General features: G+C 42.7%; 1 pseudogene; it reads left to right on the forward strand.

The window, feature by feature from the left end:
* The first annotated feature begins 7,629 nt into the window (after positions 1-7,629).
* On the forward strand, positions 7,630-8,914 carry LOC114639333 (annotated as a pseudogene).
* The last annotated feature ends 7,655 nt before the right edge of the window (positions 8,915-16,569 follow it).

The raw sequence follows: 16,569 nt of genomic DNA on the forward strand, positions 1-16,569 counted from the left end.
GACCAAAAGGAGAAAGAGGAGGAAGCCCCCATGGGGTGGGTGGATCATGAGGGCCAGCCAGTTGGAGTAGGAGCAGCCCAGGCAGGACATGGCAAATGTTGGGATTATTGACAAAGAAGTAGACAAAAGGGCATACAGGGTTGATATCTACCCTGCTCTAATGCATTAAGGTTTATTATAAGTATAAAGGTTTTCTGTCTTTTATTTGGGAACTAAATAATCAAAAGTGGGGTAGAACCCCCCAAATATTACTCCAACATACACACAAACACACACACACCTTTTAGAAATAGTCTCTTTATTCAGAACATTATAATGGATTTTAGTTCACTGTGGTTTGCAATATATTAAAAACTTGGGAGCCCAGTTGGTGGTAATAATTTTAGCACCTGAAAATTGAAAGCAGGAGGATATTGAGTTTAAGGCCAGCATCAGCTATGAAAGATTCTTGTCTCAAAAAATGAAGGGCTTAGAATTTAGCTCAATTACAGAATCCTTGTCTGGCATGTGAAAAGCCTTGGGTTTAGTCCCAGCACAAGTAAGTTACTTAGTTTGTTCTAGAAGATGAGATGTCTCCTATAGCCATCTTGATGGTCCCTGGGGCTTCAGTGTCCATTGTGCCAGGTGACCTACCATGACCCTCTAGCCTATGGATGCCAACAGTAATTTGAATAGTCACAAGAATAGAATTCTGACCATTTGTTACCAATGTGTTCGCAAAAGACTGAGAACCACCTAAGTGTCCAGCCTAGAAGAACTTCAGTGTGTTACTTGGAGAGGGGAGATTTCTGGATCCTCATGCTTTCCCAGCTGCAGCAGGCTGCTTCTGAATGGGTCAGTATCCTCGGGGCACTCTTAAATTCCTGGCACAGCATCTGATAAATGTGCTTATGAAGAAGCTGCTGAGTGAGGCAAGCATCTATGGAGAGTCTCCAGCTGTTTCTCCCAAAGAAGATAAAAGAGGACATTGGTCATTAAGTTACACCCCTAGTACAATAAATCAGCTTGTTCTAAATCCAGAATCTGAATTTTTTTTTTTTTGTTTCTCAGGCTCGTAAAAACAAACTGCTTACCTGATTTGATTCTTTTCCTTACAAATAAATAAATATAAATAAATAAATAAATAAATAAATAAAAATCCACCAAAAGAACCCAAGGCAATATCATAATATCACAGCAAGAGTTACCCAAAGGGATCCCCAAGCATGGTTATTTGCAAATAGAATTAATGTTCAAGTAAACACCTGCTTGTTCCGAATACAAATGAGACCATGACAGGCAAGCTTCCATCTTTCACCCTTTCTAAGAGGAAGGGTCATTTGCTGGCTACACAGGCATTCAGTCTGTTGATCTGGGTAAGAAACAGAGAAACAAAAGGAACCTCCGACAGCAGTCTGCAGGGTTTGGCAAAGGTTTTGATTCCCTTTGAAGAAACGGGGAGAGGAGGAAGAGGCTGAAATGAGCTGACTGGGGGACCAAAGACTTCCTGAGGGTTTTGAGAGTGACATTAGGATTTAGCACAGCTGTCATTCTAAGTGACACTAGATACTGAGAGATAGGAAATGAGAATTTTTAGACATTCTGCTCTGTGTAATACATGGAATTCTCTTGTACTATAATCCTAAGAACTTTTCTTTGCAACTGTCAAAAATCTACACTAAAATGACTTTAAGGAGAGGAATGCATTTGGTATAAGAACTGGGAACTCTATGGATGACACAGCTCTCAGGGTTTGACACTGTCATTAAGACAGTGTCTCCTTTCCTCTGCTCTTAAGTGGTTATTTCTTCCTACACCCCCATTTCCTACTGTTCTAGTTTCACTTCTGTAGCTGAGATACAGAAATGGGGGAGAGAGTTGTTTTAGCTCCCGAGCCCAGGTTAGAGTCGATCATGATCAAAGCAAGAGCCTAGGGCAACGAGTCACATCTAATTCACAGTCAAGCTAGCTTTCTCCATTCTTAGACGGTCCAGGGCCAAACCCAAGGAACGGTGTCACCCATTTGAAGGTTGGATCTTCCTATGCCAATTGAGTTAATCAAGACAAACTCCACAGTCCAACTTGGGCTAGACACTCCCCCATTAAGACTCTTCTTTCAGGTAATCCTAGGTTATGTCAAGTTCACAATTAAAACTGACCACTGAGGGGCAGGGGAGATGGCTCGTCTATTAAAGGCTAGGGTCACAACCTGACAGACAAAATGTAACCATCACACTCAGTGTTCAACTGCATCATCCTTCAGCTGATTCTTCCAGGACAAACAATGCATTCATTTTCCAATAACATCTGGAGGTTGTCTGTCACTGACAAATTCTGAATTTGTCTTTAGACACAAATTGCTGGAGAAGGACCGTTCCACAAAAAGAAAACCAAGCATCTATTACCAGAAGGAACAATACAGTTATGGACAAGAGAACAACAACAACAAAACGTTCTCTATCAGTTCCTGTCAAAGAAATAAGATTCATATCTCATTAATGAATTAATTAATTAATTGGTTTGTTTGTCTATTTATAGACAGTCATATGTTGCTCAGACTGGTGTGGAAAGAAGCTAAGAATAGCCTTAAATTCTTGATCCTATGCCTCTGCTTCCCTAGTGCTAGGATTGTAGGTATACACCTCCACATCCTATTTATGTGGTACTTAAGATAAAATTCAGAGGCTCAGGCACACACAGCAGCAGATTACCAACTGTATCCACAGCCCGCTTCTATTAATTTGTTTTTGGATACCAATCTAGTGTTTCCATTTTCCATGAAAATGACATCATATGAACATGCTGAGATGTTCTTTTCAATGCGTTTTCACCTTGCTTTTTGAGGTCTCTCATTGAACTTGAAGCTTACCGGTTCACCTAGATTGGCTGATCAGCAAGCCCTTGAGATTCCCCTGTCTCAGTCTCTTCAGCTCTGGAATTATAAGCACGCATTGCCACCATGCCCAGCTTTTTATATTTGTGTCAAGGATCTGAAATCAGATCCTAATGCTTGTGTGACAAGAATGTTACTGACTGTACTAGCTGGTTTTGTGTGTCAACTTGACACAAACTGGAGTTATCACAGAGAAAGGAGCCTCCCTTGAGGAAATGCCTCCATGAGATCCAGCTGTAAGGCATTTCTCAATTAGTGAGCAAGGTGGGAGGGCCCATTGTGGGTGGTGCCATCGCTGGGCTGGTAAGTCTTGGGTTATATGAGAAAGCAAGCTGAGCAAGCCAGGAGAAGCAAGCCAGTAAGTAGCATCCCTCCATGGCCTCTGCATCAGCTCCTGCTTTCTGACCTGCTTGAGTTCCAGTCCTGACTTCCTTTGGTGATGAACAGCAATGTGGAAGTGTATGCTGAATAAACCCTTTCCTCCCCAACTTGCTTCTTGGTCATGATGTTTGTGCAGGAATAGAAACCCTGACTAAGGCACTGACTGAGCCAACTCCCTCACCCCTGAGACAGCTTTTTTAAGAAGAAAAAAATAAAGACTTAAAGCCAGAAAACATGTTTAAACTGTATTTTGGCTCATTTTCAGTTCTCAAGAATGATGCCTCTTTCTGAGTTTGATATCCAGTTCATACCTAGGTTACCCAATCCCCTGTTTACTATTATAGCAATATTGATTTCTTTATCACTGTCACCTCCACATTCACAATTATACCAGATATGGAAAGCTGAGGCAGGAAGACCTCAAGTTCCAAACCACTCCTGGATACACAGTAAGTTCCTGTCTCAAGACAAAAGAGGAAAAGGAGGAGAGAGACCAGATATATATGTCATTTCAGAAGCTTCTCGGGCTTATCAATCTGCAGTCATAACCACAGACCTTGAAATAAGAAGGAAACTAACTAGCTAATACAAAGTTCAAGCCTTAGTCTGCAAATGAATTGTGAAATGGAGGTACCGCAGAACACGCAAACACCTGTCCTCCACTAATCAAGTCTTTCTACATTACCATTTAATACTCTAATCAATACATTTGCTGAAATGACCATTCATCACATATCAGACTCCTTAGTGGAAGGAAGATGATAATGTCCTGCAGTGTATGAAGCAACATTTTAGTCAGCAAACGACTGCACATACAAATATCTCCAGATAGCACAGTCAGTGACGAAAGGCTTGTCCTCAGAAACAAGAGAAGGATGCATGGCACTTTTATCTTGTGTGTGTGTGTGTGTCTACATGTGTTTCTGTCTGTAGAAGCACATACGTGTGAGTGAATGAGTGAGTGTGTGTGCATGTATACATGTGTGTACATGTGTGTTTGCACGTGCATTCACTCACCAGGGAGTGTGTGTCTGTGTATGCGTGTCTACATGTTTGTACATGTGTGTCTATCTGTGCTATGTTTTAGAGGATAACTCTGGATATTGTTCCTCAATGCTGTACACATTTTTTTTTTTTTTGAGACAGAGTCTCACATTAGCCCAGACTCAGTATGTTGGCTAGGCTGACTGGCCATCAAACCCGAGTCATCCTCCCTGGCTCTGAAGTTATAAGTGTGTAGGCTCTATCAGACCGATGTCTCATTGCTTGGGTTCTAGGGGTTACCACAGGCCCACAAGCTGCCACGGTTTCACTTTTATTCACCAAGCATCTTCCCAGCTCTGCTTTTGTCATTTCTAGTCAACCTCTGACCTAACTGGACAAGTTTTGTTTCCAGACACACAGTTTTATATGTGTAAAGCCCTAAGTAACTCCTCAACACACATCAAAAGTAAAAAATAAAATAATACTTAAAAATTCAAATGCTGGAACTAGCATAAGGACTCAACAAAGCAGTCAGATCTAAAGCTATATATAAAAGCAGTTGCAGTTCTACATGCTAACAATGGATAATTAGAAAAGAAATTAGGACTGGTGTCTTAGGGTTTTACTGCTGTGAACAGACACCATGACCAAGGCCAGTCTTAAAAAGGACAACATTTGCTGGGCTGTGGTGGTGCACGCCTTTAATCCCAGCACTTGGGAGGCAGAGGCAGGTGGATTTCTGAGTTCGAGAGTTCGAGGCTAGCCTGGTCTACAGAGTGAGTTCCAGGACAGCCAGGACTACACAGAGAAACCCTGTCTCGAAAAACCAAAAAAAAAAAAAAGGACATTTAATTGGGACTGGGACCGGCTTACAGGTTTAGAGGTTCAATCCATTATCATCATGGTGGAGAACATGGCAGCATCCAGGCAGGCATGGTGCAGGAGGAGCTGAGAGTTCTACATCTTTATATGAAGGCTGCTAGGAGAAGACTGGCCTCCAGTCAGCTAGGATGAGGATCTTAAAGCCCATGCCCACAGTAATATACCTACTCCAACAAGGCCACACCAACTCCAACAGGGCCACTCCCTGGGTCAAGCATATACAACCACCATAGCTGGAGAGATGATTGGCAGTTACAAGCACTGGCTGTTCCTGCAGACGTCCCAGGTTTGACTCCCAGCACTCACATGGTGCTTCATAACATGTGTAACTCCAGTTCTAGGGAATCTGATGCCTACTCTGACTTCTGCAGGCCCCAGGGATGCATGTGGTGCATAGATATGCATGCAGGCAAAATACACATACACATAAAATAATAGACCTAAAAAAGAAGAAAGCAAGAAGGGAAGGAAGGAAAGTGGGAGGGTGAGGAAGGGAAGAAGGGAGGGAGGAAGGAAGAAAGGAAAGAAGGAAGGGAGGAAGAAAAGAAAACCAAATTAATAAAGCAATCCTACAAAGGCCAGAAGTTGAGTACCTGTCTAGCATGTACAAGGCCGAGTTTGATATCTAGTGCTAGAGAGAGGAAGAGCTTCAGTTTACAATTAGGATTAAACTTACAGATACAAAAGACATGAAATCTGAAAACCATGCAGCATTACTTATTGAAAGAAATCACAAGTTAGAATAAATGGAAAGACACTATATTTATATTGCTCATATATATAATATGGTTGTGCATATTTTATTATATATTTATTATTTTGTATATAATATATAATTATAATATATAATAAATAACAATGTTAAGATGCTCATCCAACCTAATGTGAAGTACAGATTTAGTACAAGTCCTTTCAAAATTCCAAAAACATTTTCGCAGAAATAGAATTATCCACCCTAAAATTTGCATAGAAATTTATGACAAAGCAATCTTGAAAACTGGGGGTGATAGCACACTCTCCACACTGATGATGAAAACAGGAAGACACTCTCAAGGGTATGCTCAGCGACTCTGTGAGTTCAAAACCAGCCTGGTTATAGTCAACACTCTCAAAATGAAAACAAATAAAACAAACATTCTTGAAGACATAGTTAGAAGCTTCCTACTTCCTAGTTTCACATTTGCTACGAAGCTACAATAGCCAAAACACCTCAGAGCTGGAATAAACACCACACAGACCAATGGAAAGGAATCTAGAACCCAGAAGTAAACCCTCACACATAAAGTTAAGTAATATTCAAAAGGAGTCCCGGGGCGGTTGATGGGGAAAGAAATAAAATATATATATATTTGGACTCTGACCTTGCATTGCATCTAAAAATTACCTCGAGGAATCAAAACTCTAAATGTAATAGCTAAGAAAGTATAAAACCATTAGAAGAAAACATGGAGAAAAATTCATGATACTGGATTTGGCAGTAGTTTCTTGGATGTAGTCCAAAAAAGCACAAGTGGCATAAGAAAAACAGACCAGTGGGGCTTTATTAAAATTAAATGTCTTGTGTGCCTCAAAGCTGAGAGTGTGCTGGGGTGATAGCACAACAGGTCAAAACCCTGGCTGCACAGGCCTGACCTGAATTTGACACCGTGAACCCACACCGGAAGGTAAGCAGCAAAGCATCACAGCCGCCCTCCACACCCACATATACATCCCACACAGTACTTATAAATTAGAATTCTTGATAAGACAATATTAGCAAGAGAAAAGACAGTCTGTGAAATGGGAGGAAGTATTCACAAATCTACTTGATATCCAGGAAGAGTTTCTGAAATTCTCTTACAACAAAATGACCAAGGGCCTGGGACAGACATTTTCCTAAAGAATATAAGGAAGTGGCTGGAACCACATGAAAAGATACTTAACATCTCTGATCACTAAACACAATCAAGACCTGCAGTGAGATCCTGCTTCTCATCTGTTAGGTGGTGGTGCTGGTTATATTATTTTCCCAGTGTTGATGATTGAATCCAAGACCTCAAGAATGCTAGGCCAGCAAATGATCCAACGCTGAGTAACATCTCCAAGCTGGAAGGTTTGTATTATTGTTGTTACAAAATGGCAAGTGTTGACAAGGATATGGAGAAACTGGAACTCTTGAGCACAGAGAGGAATGTTACAAAGAGCAACAAAGGAGGGAACCATGATGTAAGTCCTTAAAAGCATAATGAATAGGGAGCTGGAAAGATGGCTCAGTGGTTAATGCCATTCACTGTTCTTTCAAAGAACCTAGGTTCAAGTCCCAGTACCCACAGGGCAGGTCTCAACTGTCTGTACTCCGGTTTCAGAGGATCCAATACTTTCCTCTGGCCTCTGTAGGCACTGCATGCATGTGGTACATAGACATACATGCAGGCAGAACACCCATACACATGAAATTTTAAAATGTTAAAAATAAAGTATCATGCCCCTCTCTTGCACAAGTGTCCTTCTTTCCAGCGCCTGCAGTGAAGATGTCCCACCCATCCCCAGTGGAGCCAAGCTATCCAACTCCAAGAGCCCTTCAGTCTTCTTTGACATGGACATCGGCAGGGAGCAAGTTGGATGAATTATTTTAGAATTGTTTGTAGATATTGTTCCCAAAACTGCAGAAAATTTTCGTGTATTATGTACAGAAGAAAAAGGAACTGGATCTGCAACTGGGAAACCTCTCCATTAAAGGATGCCCCTTCCACTGAATTATTAAGAAATTTATAGCCAGGCAGTGGTGGCGCACGCCTTTAATCCCAGCACTTGGGAGGCAGATGCAGGCAGATTTCTGAGTTCGAGGCCAGCCTGGTCTACAAGAGTGAGTTCCAGGACAGCTAGGGCTACACAGAGAAACCCTGTCTCGAAAAACCAAAAATAAAAAAAGAAAAGAAAAGAAATTTATGATTCAGGTTGAAGACTTCTCAAATCAGAATGGGACAGGTGGAGAAAGTGTTTATGGTGAATTTTTGAAGGTGAAAGTTTTCATTATAAGCATGATCGGGAGGGTTTGCTGAGCATGGCAAATGCAGGCCCCCATACGAATGGTTCTCAGTTCTTTATCACAACAGTTCCAACGCTTCATTTGGATGGGAAGCATGTGGTATTTGGTCAAGTAACAAAAGGACTAGGTGTGGCAAGAATGCTTGAAAATGTAGAAATGAACAGAGAAAAACCTGCCAAACTCTGTCATTACAGAATGTAGAGAATTGAAAGAAGGGGATGACTGGGGAATAATCCCCACAGATGACTCTGGTGAGAGTCATCCAGATTTCCCAAGGATGCGGATAGAGATTGAAAAGATGTAGATAAAATTTTATTAATACCTGAAGACTTAAAAAAACATTGGAAATACTTTTTTCAAGTCTGAGAACTGGGAGATGGCTATTAAATAATATGCGAAGGTTTTAAGGTACGTCGATAATTCAGAGGCTGTTATTGAGAAAGCAGATACATCCAGACTGCAACCTGTAGTCTTAAATTGTGTGCTGAATATTGACACTTGTAAATTGAAGATGTCAAGTCGGCAGGGGGCAACTGACAGCTGCCTGGAGGCTCTTGAAATGGACCCTTCGAATACTAAAGCACTATACCGAGAAGCAAGGATGGCAAGGATTAAAGGAATACGATCAAGCATTGGCTGATCTTAAGAAGGCACAGGGGATAGCCCCAGGAGATAAAGCTATCCAGGCAGAATTGCTTAAAGTCAAACAAATGATAAAGGCACAGAAAGATAAAGAGAAGGCTGGGAATGCAAAAATGCTTGCTTAATAAGGATTAAACCTTCCTTAACTATTACACATTGATCATATAATAGAAAATGTATATTACTGTCTACAAGATACCTGATGTGTTTCCCTTGATCTTTGCCACTGTTTACCACAGCAGTGCTGACATAGGTTCCTTCTTAATAAAGTGTTACTAAATACAGTGGGGAAAAAAAAAGTATCACAGTGAAATTATCATATAAAGTCCAAAAATTCTGTTTCTGGGTTCATACACAAAAGAAATAAAAGGAATGCTCTAGTTTGCTTTGTTGCTGTGATAAATACCATGACCAGAAGCAACTCGGGGTTGGGGGGAAGAAAGAGTTTATTTCATCTTACCCTCCCAAGTCACAGATTGTCATTGAGGGATATCAGGGCAGGAGCTGAAGCAGAAGCCACAGAGGACCAGTGTTTGCTCCCTCTGGATTTCTTTCTTTCTTTTTTTAAAAAAACAAACTTGTGTCCCATCCATCCTGAAATATTCAGTGATAATCTCCAGCTCACACTCCCAGAGGATTTCCAGACTAGGCCATCCACCTGCAGCTTTTGACTGTAAGGTCACCTTGCTGCCACCATGACAACCCTTTGACCAAACCAACTGGCAACACCAGCTGCTTCTTGTATACCCCACGGTATACAAAGTAAGCTCTAGAACACTGCCATAACCTGACAAGGATCAGCTCCTACTGTTGAGCCACACTGTTCTTTCCCTCAGCTGCAGCTATCTCTTGGGTGCAGGCCACCTCTGAGGCTCTCTTTCCCTATGTTTCCAAACACTGAGTAGAATCAACCTCCGTCTGCTTTGGGGTTGAGGCCTTATTGGATTTCTGCCTGAAGGTTAAGTGGCAATTCAAGAATCTGCTCGCTCCACTCACTCTGGCTCGCTTGTTCCCACCGCTCAATCCTTCCTTTGTCTCCTGTCTCCATTCAAGTGAAAGGCTGAGCTTAGAGCCATTTACTCATGCAAAGCTTACCCATCTTAAAGCCACGCCCCTCCTCCAGCAGTCTGTAGATAGCTCACACCGACTCTGAAAAAGGTCATGCACACAGAAATGCCAAAGAGACCAGGCTGATAGATTTTCTTTTTCAGTGATTTACTTTACTTTTTAAATCAGGTGGTTGCCAGTCAACATGAGTGCAGGAACTGAACTCAGGTTCTCTGCCCAAGCAGTACATAATTTGACCTACCAAGCCATCTCTTTGGCTCCTATATTCTTTTAAATTAAAGGAAATTTAGATTGATTTGGGCAATAGGGGAGTGTAATCCCTGGTATAAGTGAACAGTCCAGACTTCAAGCGATGCAATTGTGGAATCAAGACTCAGTTTCTCCATTTGACTTCTGTATTGTTGGTCTCAGTCTTGGCAGCCCACTTACCTTGAAATCCCAGGATGACAGTAGCTTTCCTTGTTCCTGGGGAAGAAAGGATACTTCTCTTCAGACCCTGCCTGGTTGGACTTGTTCTGATGTGGTTGTTGCACTGACTTGGGTAATGTTGATTAGCTTAACATAGATCCTGTAATCAGCTTTCTCTCTCAACAAAATACTGGAGATCATCAACTTCATGGAAGGAAGGTTTACTCTGACTCGTGGTTTTGGCGGGCTTCAGTCCATGGTCTTCAGGCCCTGCTGCCCATGGGACCTGTGGCAAAGCAGTAGCTCAAGGGAGAAGTACATGATGGAGCCAAATCTTCTAAACAGTTGGGCTGGGATCCCATTATCCCTCTCAAGGACACGCCTCTAATGACAGGAAGACCTCTCACTAGGCCTAACCTCCCTCTAAACCATCTAACACCTACCTCCCCAAAGCACCAAGCTGAGTACACATCACCTTAAACATGAGCATTTAGGAGACATTTATGATCTGAGCTACCTGCTATGAGGGATTGGTCACTGGGCTAAGATCCATGGAGGTATTGGACATCTTGGTGTTGTCTGCCCCTTTTCTGCATTATCTCTCTCTTCCTTCTTTCTCCTTCCCTTTCTCCCTCCCCTTCCCCTCCCTCTCCATCCCTCCCTCTCTAACTCCCTTCTTCCCTCTCCCTCTTCCTGTTCCACCCCACCTCCCTCCATCCTTTTGCATTCTCTCTCTCTCTCTCTCTCTCTCTCTCTCTCTCTCTCTCTCTCTCTCTCTCCCTCTCCCTCTCCCTCTCTCTCTCTCTCTCTCTCTCTCTCTCTCTTTCTCTCTGTAAAAATTCTGGGAAGCTACCACTGAGCTTCTCCCCCAGGCCCCTCCTAACCCTCTCTAAACGTAAAGACCAGCCAGTGTGACACTAGACTTTTTAAATGCATAGTAACTTTCTCTTTCCATTAATCCTCAAAGACTTTCTCTGTTTGAAACTCAAGGTGTAATTGCTCATGCTGGGTATTTAATATCATGCATAACAATAACCACGAAAGAGTGAACTCTGCTTAAGTCACGAGGTAGTTTACGAACCACAGTAAAGATCTTTGAAGCCTGGCAGGCTGCCCACACAGCAGGTGGTACTGGGCAGCGGCTCCTGAGCGGGGACTGAAGGCCTGAGTTCTATTGTTAGCTCTGCTGCTAGGTCACCAGTGACTTTGAACAAAGCAATTAACCCCCAAGGAACTGCCCGCTCCTGACTTTAAATAGTGAAACCTGATGCTTTCTCAGCTCTTCCCCACCCCAGCCTTCTAAAGTTCTGAGACATTGGCTTTGTCTCTAACAACAGTTCATTGAGGAAGGCTAAATTATCAATAAGGAGTTTTTAGGTTTTTCTAGAACAGAAACTCACTCGGTCCTGTTAATGGAGTAGAGAGGTAAGCATAGGCCTGTGAGTGACCAGCATGCTAGAGGTCCCGAGCTGAGTAGTTTAAAGAAAAACCTGAAGAGAAGGCACAGTGGTTATGAGCACTTGCTGCTCTTCCAGAGGACCTAAGCACGGTTCTCAGCATCCACATGGCAGTTCTCAGCCACCTGTAACTCCTACTTCAGGGGATGCTTCTGGTCTCTGAGGGCACCTAGACACATATTCACACACATAAATAAAAATAAATACATAAAAGAAAGAAAAAATTCTTTAATGGTACTTATCGAAAAACTTGACTTTGTGTAGGGCCACTGAGGTTGGTATGGGGAGCACTGTAATGACTGGTATCTGTCTGTCTCTCTGTGTCTGTCTATCTGTCTATCTATCTCTGTCTCTGTGTCTGCTTGCCGCACCACATAGCCTAATCTGACATCAAACTGGCCATCCTCTTATCTCAGCCTCTTATGTAGAGAAACATTTGGCTTAACTCCAGATCCAGAATGGGCAATCTGTAGTCAAGGGGCAGGGCTGGGTTTGTGGATGGAAAATTACCGAGAGGGAAAACTCACACGTAAGAGGAGAGTCGGGCTATGCTGACCTAACAGGGTTATTGAAGACAAGCTAATCTAGTCAAACATCACCTAGGAGATGGAGGAGGAGAATGAAGGGCCCAATCAGGTATCAAGGGTGATCAGATACTATGGATGAGGGCTTCCTGCTAAGCTGGCTTAGCAAGGTTCATTTAAATATTTTAAAATTTTACTGTCCTGTGTATGCATTCTTGTGCTGTGGCGTGGGTGTGGAGGTCAGAGAACAACTTGCTGAAATCAGTTTTCTCCTTCTACCATGTGGGACCAAAGGATCAAACTCAGATCTGTAGGCTAGGCACGCTGAGCCAGCTCACCAGCCCAGCAAGATCCTTTACTAAAACGAAATTTCACAAGCAGGATACAAATGGGTCCCAGAGAAGATTTAGGAGCCTGACTACAGTTTGACCAAGCAAAGAATCCTTTGTCCGTCCTGAGTCCCAGATGGCAAATACACATGGGGGCTGATACACATAGTTTGGTTTAAAGCCTTCGTCTCTGAAAAGGCCTCAGCTCTGTACACAGCGACAGTGGGCCAGTCCACCCAGGCAACCTGACTTCTGAAAGGCCTCAAGTTCAATGCTCACAGCACGGGCACCTCTGCCAGTGAGGGAGAAGCAAACACTGGGACAAAAGGGAAGGAGAGTCCTTTTAGGCTCTCAGAGCCCCAGTGCACCTAGCCAGCAATCCACCATCACCCCCATCCTACCCTTACCAGCACACTAACGTCTTCTCAGAATGTAGAGATATGATCTTCAGAGAAGAAAAACCTGGGTGTGTTTGCTAGGAGACACAGAGAGGGAGGACACAGACTGAAAACGGAGCCTTGACGCTGATCCCATGTTGAAGCCACAGGCTCATCTCAGCTCCCAGCATACTGGCAGCCAGGACTGAACTGTCCAAGAGACTAGAAGATTCTCTGTGCATCCAAGACAGCCCAAGATAAAGACCTTAAATTCGGACATAGAGATTTACTGTGTGATTTCTTCTGCTAGGTACAGAGAAACCCACAGCAGACACATCCCACTGCATGCTGTCAGGATTTTGTATCAGCTCTGAAGCTCTCCCTGATCCTGGATATAAAAACACGAACCAAAGATCACTGCCATGCATCTGAGGAAAGTTTCAGGAGATCTAATTAAACAGTCAAAGCTGACTCTGAGGAAACAGGCTGTCATGAAAAGAAAACAACTTCTTTAATCACCAACACTCCTGCAAGAGAAGGATTTTACTCAGGGGAGGAGGAAAATGATGTTTATAATTGAGTACTCAGAGAACAAAGAGACCCTTAACTGAAATAAGTCTGTGACACAAGCACTTGGGAGGGAGAGACAGAAGGGTCAAGGGTTAATCTTTAGGTTCTTGGCAAGTTTGAGCCAGCCTGAGCTATAAGTGAGACTCTGCCTTAAAAAATAAAAAAGAAGACAGGTGTAGTGGTTCACATCTTTAATCCCAGCACTTGTGAGACAGAGGCAGGAGGATCTCTGTGAGTTCTAGGCTAGCCTAGTCTATATAGTGAGTTCAGGACAGCCAGAGCTGTCTTGAAAATAAGTAAATATAATATTCAAAGTATGACAGCAGTAGAAATTTAAAAACACCCTAGAAAGGTTAAGAATTTCACATAATATGAAACACAAGGCCAAAAAGAGAGGATATAAAGCTAAAAACTCAAGAAAAGTAGATCTGAGCACTATGTCCAACACACAAATAAAAGGGAGAAAGAATCCTCAAGAAACATCCAAGATGACTTTCCAAAGTGTGAAGAGTGAAGGGTACTAGGATAGTCCTCTAGCCCAGACCCACATCATAGCGAATCTAGGGAAATCTATGAGCTTCTTGAAAGAAAACAAACAAAACCAAAACATTCATTCATTCATTCATTCATTTGACGTATGTGGGTGTCTTGCCTGCATAGCTGTCTATATACCACATGTGTACCTACTGCTCTCAGATGTCAGAAGACGGCACCAGATGCCCTGGAACTGGAGATATAGCCAAATGTAAGCTACCATGTGGGAGCTGGGAATCGAACCTGTTTTCTCTGGAGAGCAACAAATGCTCTTAACTGCTGACCCACCTTTCCAGACCTCCAAAAACACTTTTATTAGTTTTATTTTCTTAAGTCTTAGATAGGTTTGTATATATGTCAAGTTTATTCCCTGCACATCCTCTTACCTCCTCTTCTTTCCCCCCACTCTCACTTTCTCCCCTCTTTCCCATCTGAACAGGTTTTCTTTGTACTAGTTTCTGTAGGGAGCAGAGGAAGCCATGAGTGAGTGAAGTCCTCACACACTTTGACATAGGCACACTCTAGAGGACTGCAAGGCCTATTGGACGATGGGAAGTTGACAAAGCTGTTACCCATATAGTCCTGGCTCAAAAGAAATGGCCAAGTATTTCTCAGTAGTCTGAGTGTTTGTGGATGACTAATCAGTGTGCTCAAAGACTAGCAACTGCAGCCTGCTCCTCCTGCAGATCTACAGTCAAGACTGCTCAAATGCAAAGAATTTCTCCAGAAACCAGCCAGTCCCTCCCTCTACCTATGACATACACCAAAATTCCAGTTTGAGGTAGTTAGAGAACTCTCTGTGATCTCAACTTCATTGTACAGATGTCCATGTGTCCTTTCTTCATTCCATCACTGGCCCTAGCCAGGGCTTGGGGACCCAAATGGGTTGTGGCGTGTTTACATGCTTTAATAAAGGCATATAAAATCTAGAAACCACAATGAAAGAAAACATCTGTGTGCTGTTCTGAGACTGGCTTTGATAGTCTCCAACTGCACCCATTTTCCCACGGATGATGTGACTTCATTCATTCTTATCACCAAAAATAAATAAATAAATAGTTGATTAATTAAATAAAATAAAGAGACCATTCTCTCTACACCTACCACTGTCTTCACCCCTTCCTAGTTGTTGAACACCAAGGTTGGCCTCATGGCTTAGCTACTGTGATTAGTGTGCTACGCTGACTTTGGTGTGCATGTGTCTCCACGATATGCTAATGTGGAGCCCTTCGGGTACACACCCAGAAGTGATGGATAAGTCAGGTTCACGGGCTAGTTCACACACCCGCACCCCGCCCCCAGGGTGTATGAGGCTTCTCCTTCGCCCATATCCTCATTGGCATTTGCAGCTGTTTGTTTTCTTTTGACATTCTGACTGGCAGGATATGGGATCCAGTGGAGGTTTTGTTTGCATTATTCTGATGGCCAGTGAGCATAACCATTTTTCAAATGTTTTATTGGACATTGGTGACAAAACACTTGAAAAACAACAGGTGACACACAAGGAAATCAGGAGTGGTGTTTCTCAAAGCTTCTCAAGCCCCGCATGTCTTTAGAGCTTCTGTGTTCAAATGTTTTATTCTTTTTCATTTTTAAGATTTATTTTATTTTATTTGGGACACAGGCTACTTGTATATCACTGAGTGACTTGGAACTTGCTATGTAGATCAGGCTGGTCTTAGGGTCTCAGAGGACCACAGCCTCTTGAGTGCTGGAATTAAAGGCATCTGCCACCACCCCCAGTCCTAATTTATTACGTACTTATTTGTGTGTGTGTGTGTGTGTGTGTGTGTGCATATATGTGCACATGCCTTTGGAAGTCAGAAAGAGGGCATCAGCTGGTGTGACTGAACTGTTCGGTGTGAACTCAGGTCTTCTGAAAGAGCAATAAGTACTCAACTGGCTCCTGTTCGTGCTCTATTCTGAAGTATAAGTCAAAAAAATGTAAATGATGACTGTAAAAGGGTGACCACAGTCTGAGAATCCAAACCTCTCCTTCCCTCACAGTTCACACCTGGCCCTCCTTCCTTTTCCTTAGACCCACTCTGCGATGCACTTCTCCCTATCATCCACCCACAGCTCTCCCCTTAATGAGGACGTGCCTGCATCATGCTACTTTTCTTGAGAGCAAATCTTGTTAATTATGGTCCCCAGGAAGTAGGGAAAGATCCCAAGGGCTCAGGCCTTGTCTGTACAGAGCTGCACTTCTTTTCGGACAAAGAGTCAGGCTAGGTTTAGTGTCAGATTCTAAATTGGTATGAGACTTCCCCTTTCCTTGAAGCATAATGCTCCATTGATTGCAAGCTGAGTTGTATATTGAGCCTGTGCCTTACACTGTCAGCAGGAAGTGTAATTCCTGAACGGCTCCCAGCAGACATTTATAGATTTTTCAGTCTGTTGAGTTATATAAGACAACCAAAGTCTTTTTTTTTTTCCTGAAGATTTTTAAATAAATCTTGATCTCAACTGCTAAGTCACTGAACATAATTATATACAAACTGGGATTAATCTGC

This window comes from Grammomys surdaster, unplaced genomic scaffold, assembly GCF_004785775.1.
Source record: "Grammomys surdaster isolate TR1022 unplaced genomic scaffold, NIH_TR_1.0 125698, whole genome shotgun sequence".
Taxonomy (NCBI): Eukaryota; Metazoa; Chordata; class Mammalia; order Rodentia; family Muridae; genus Grammomys; species Grammomys surdaster.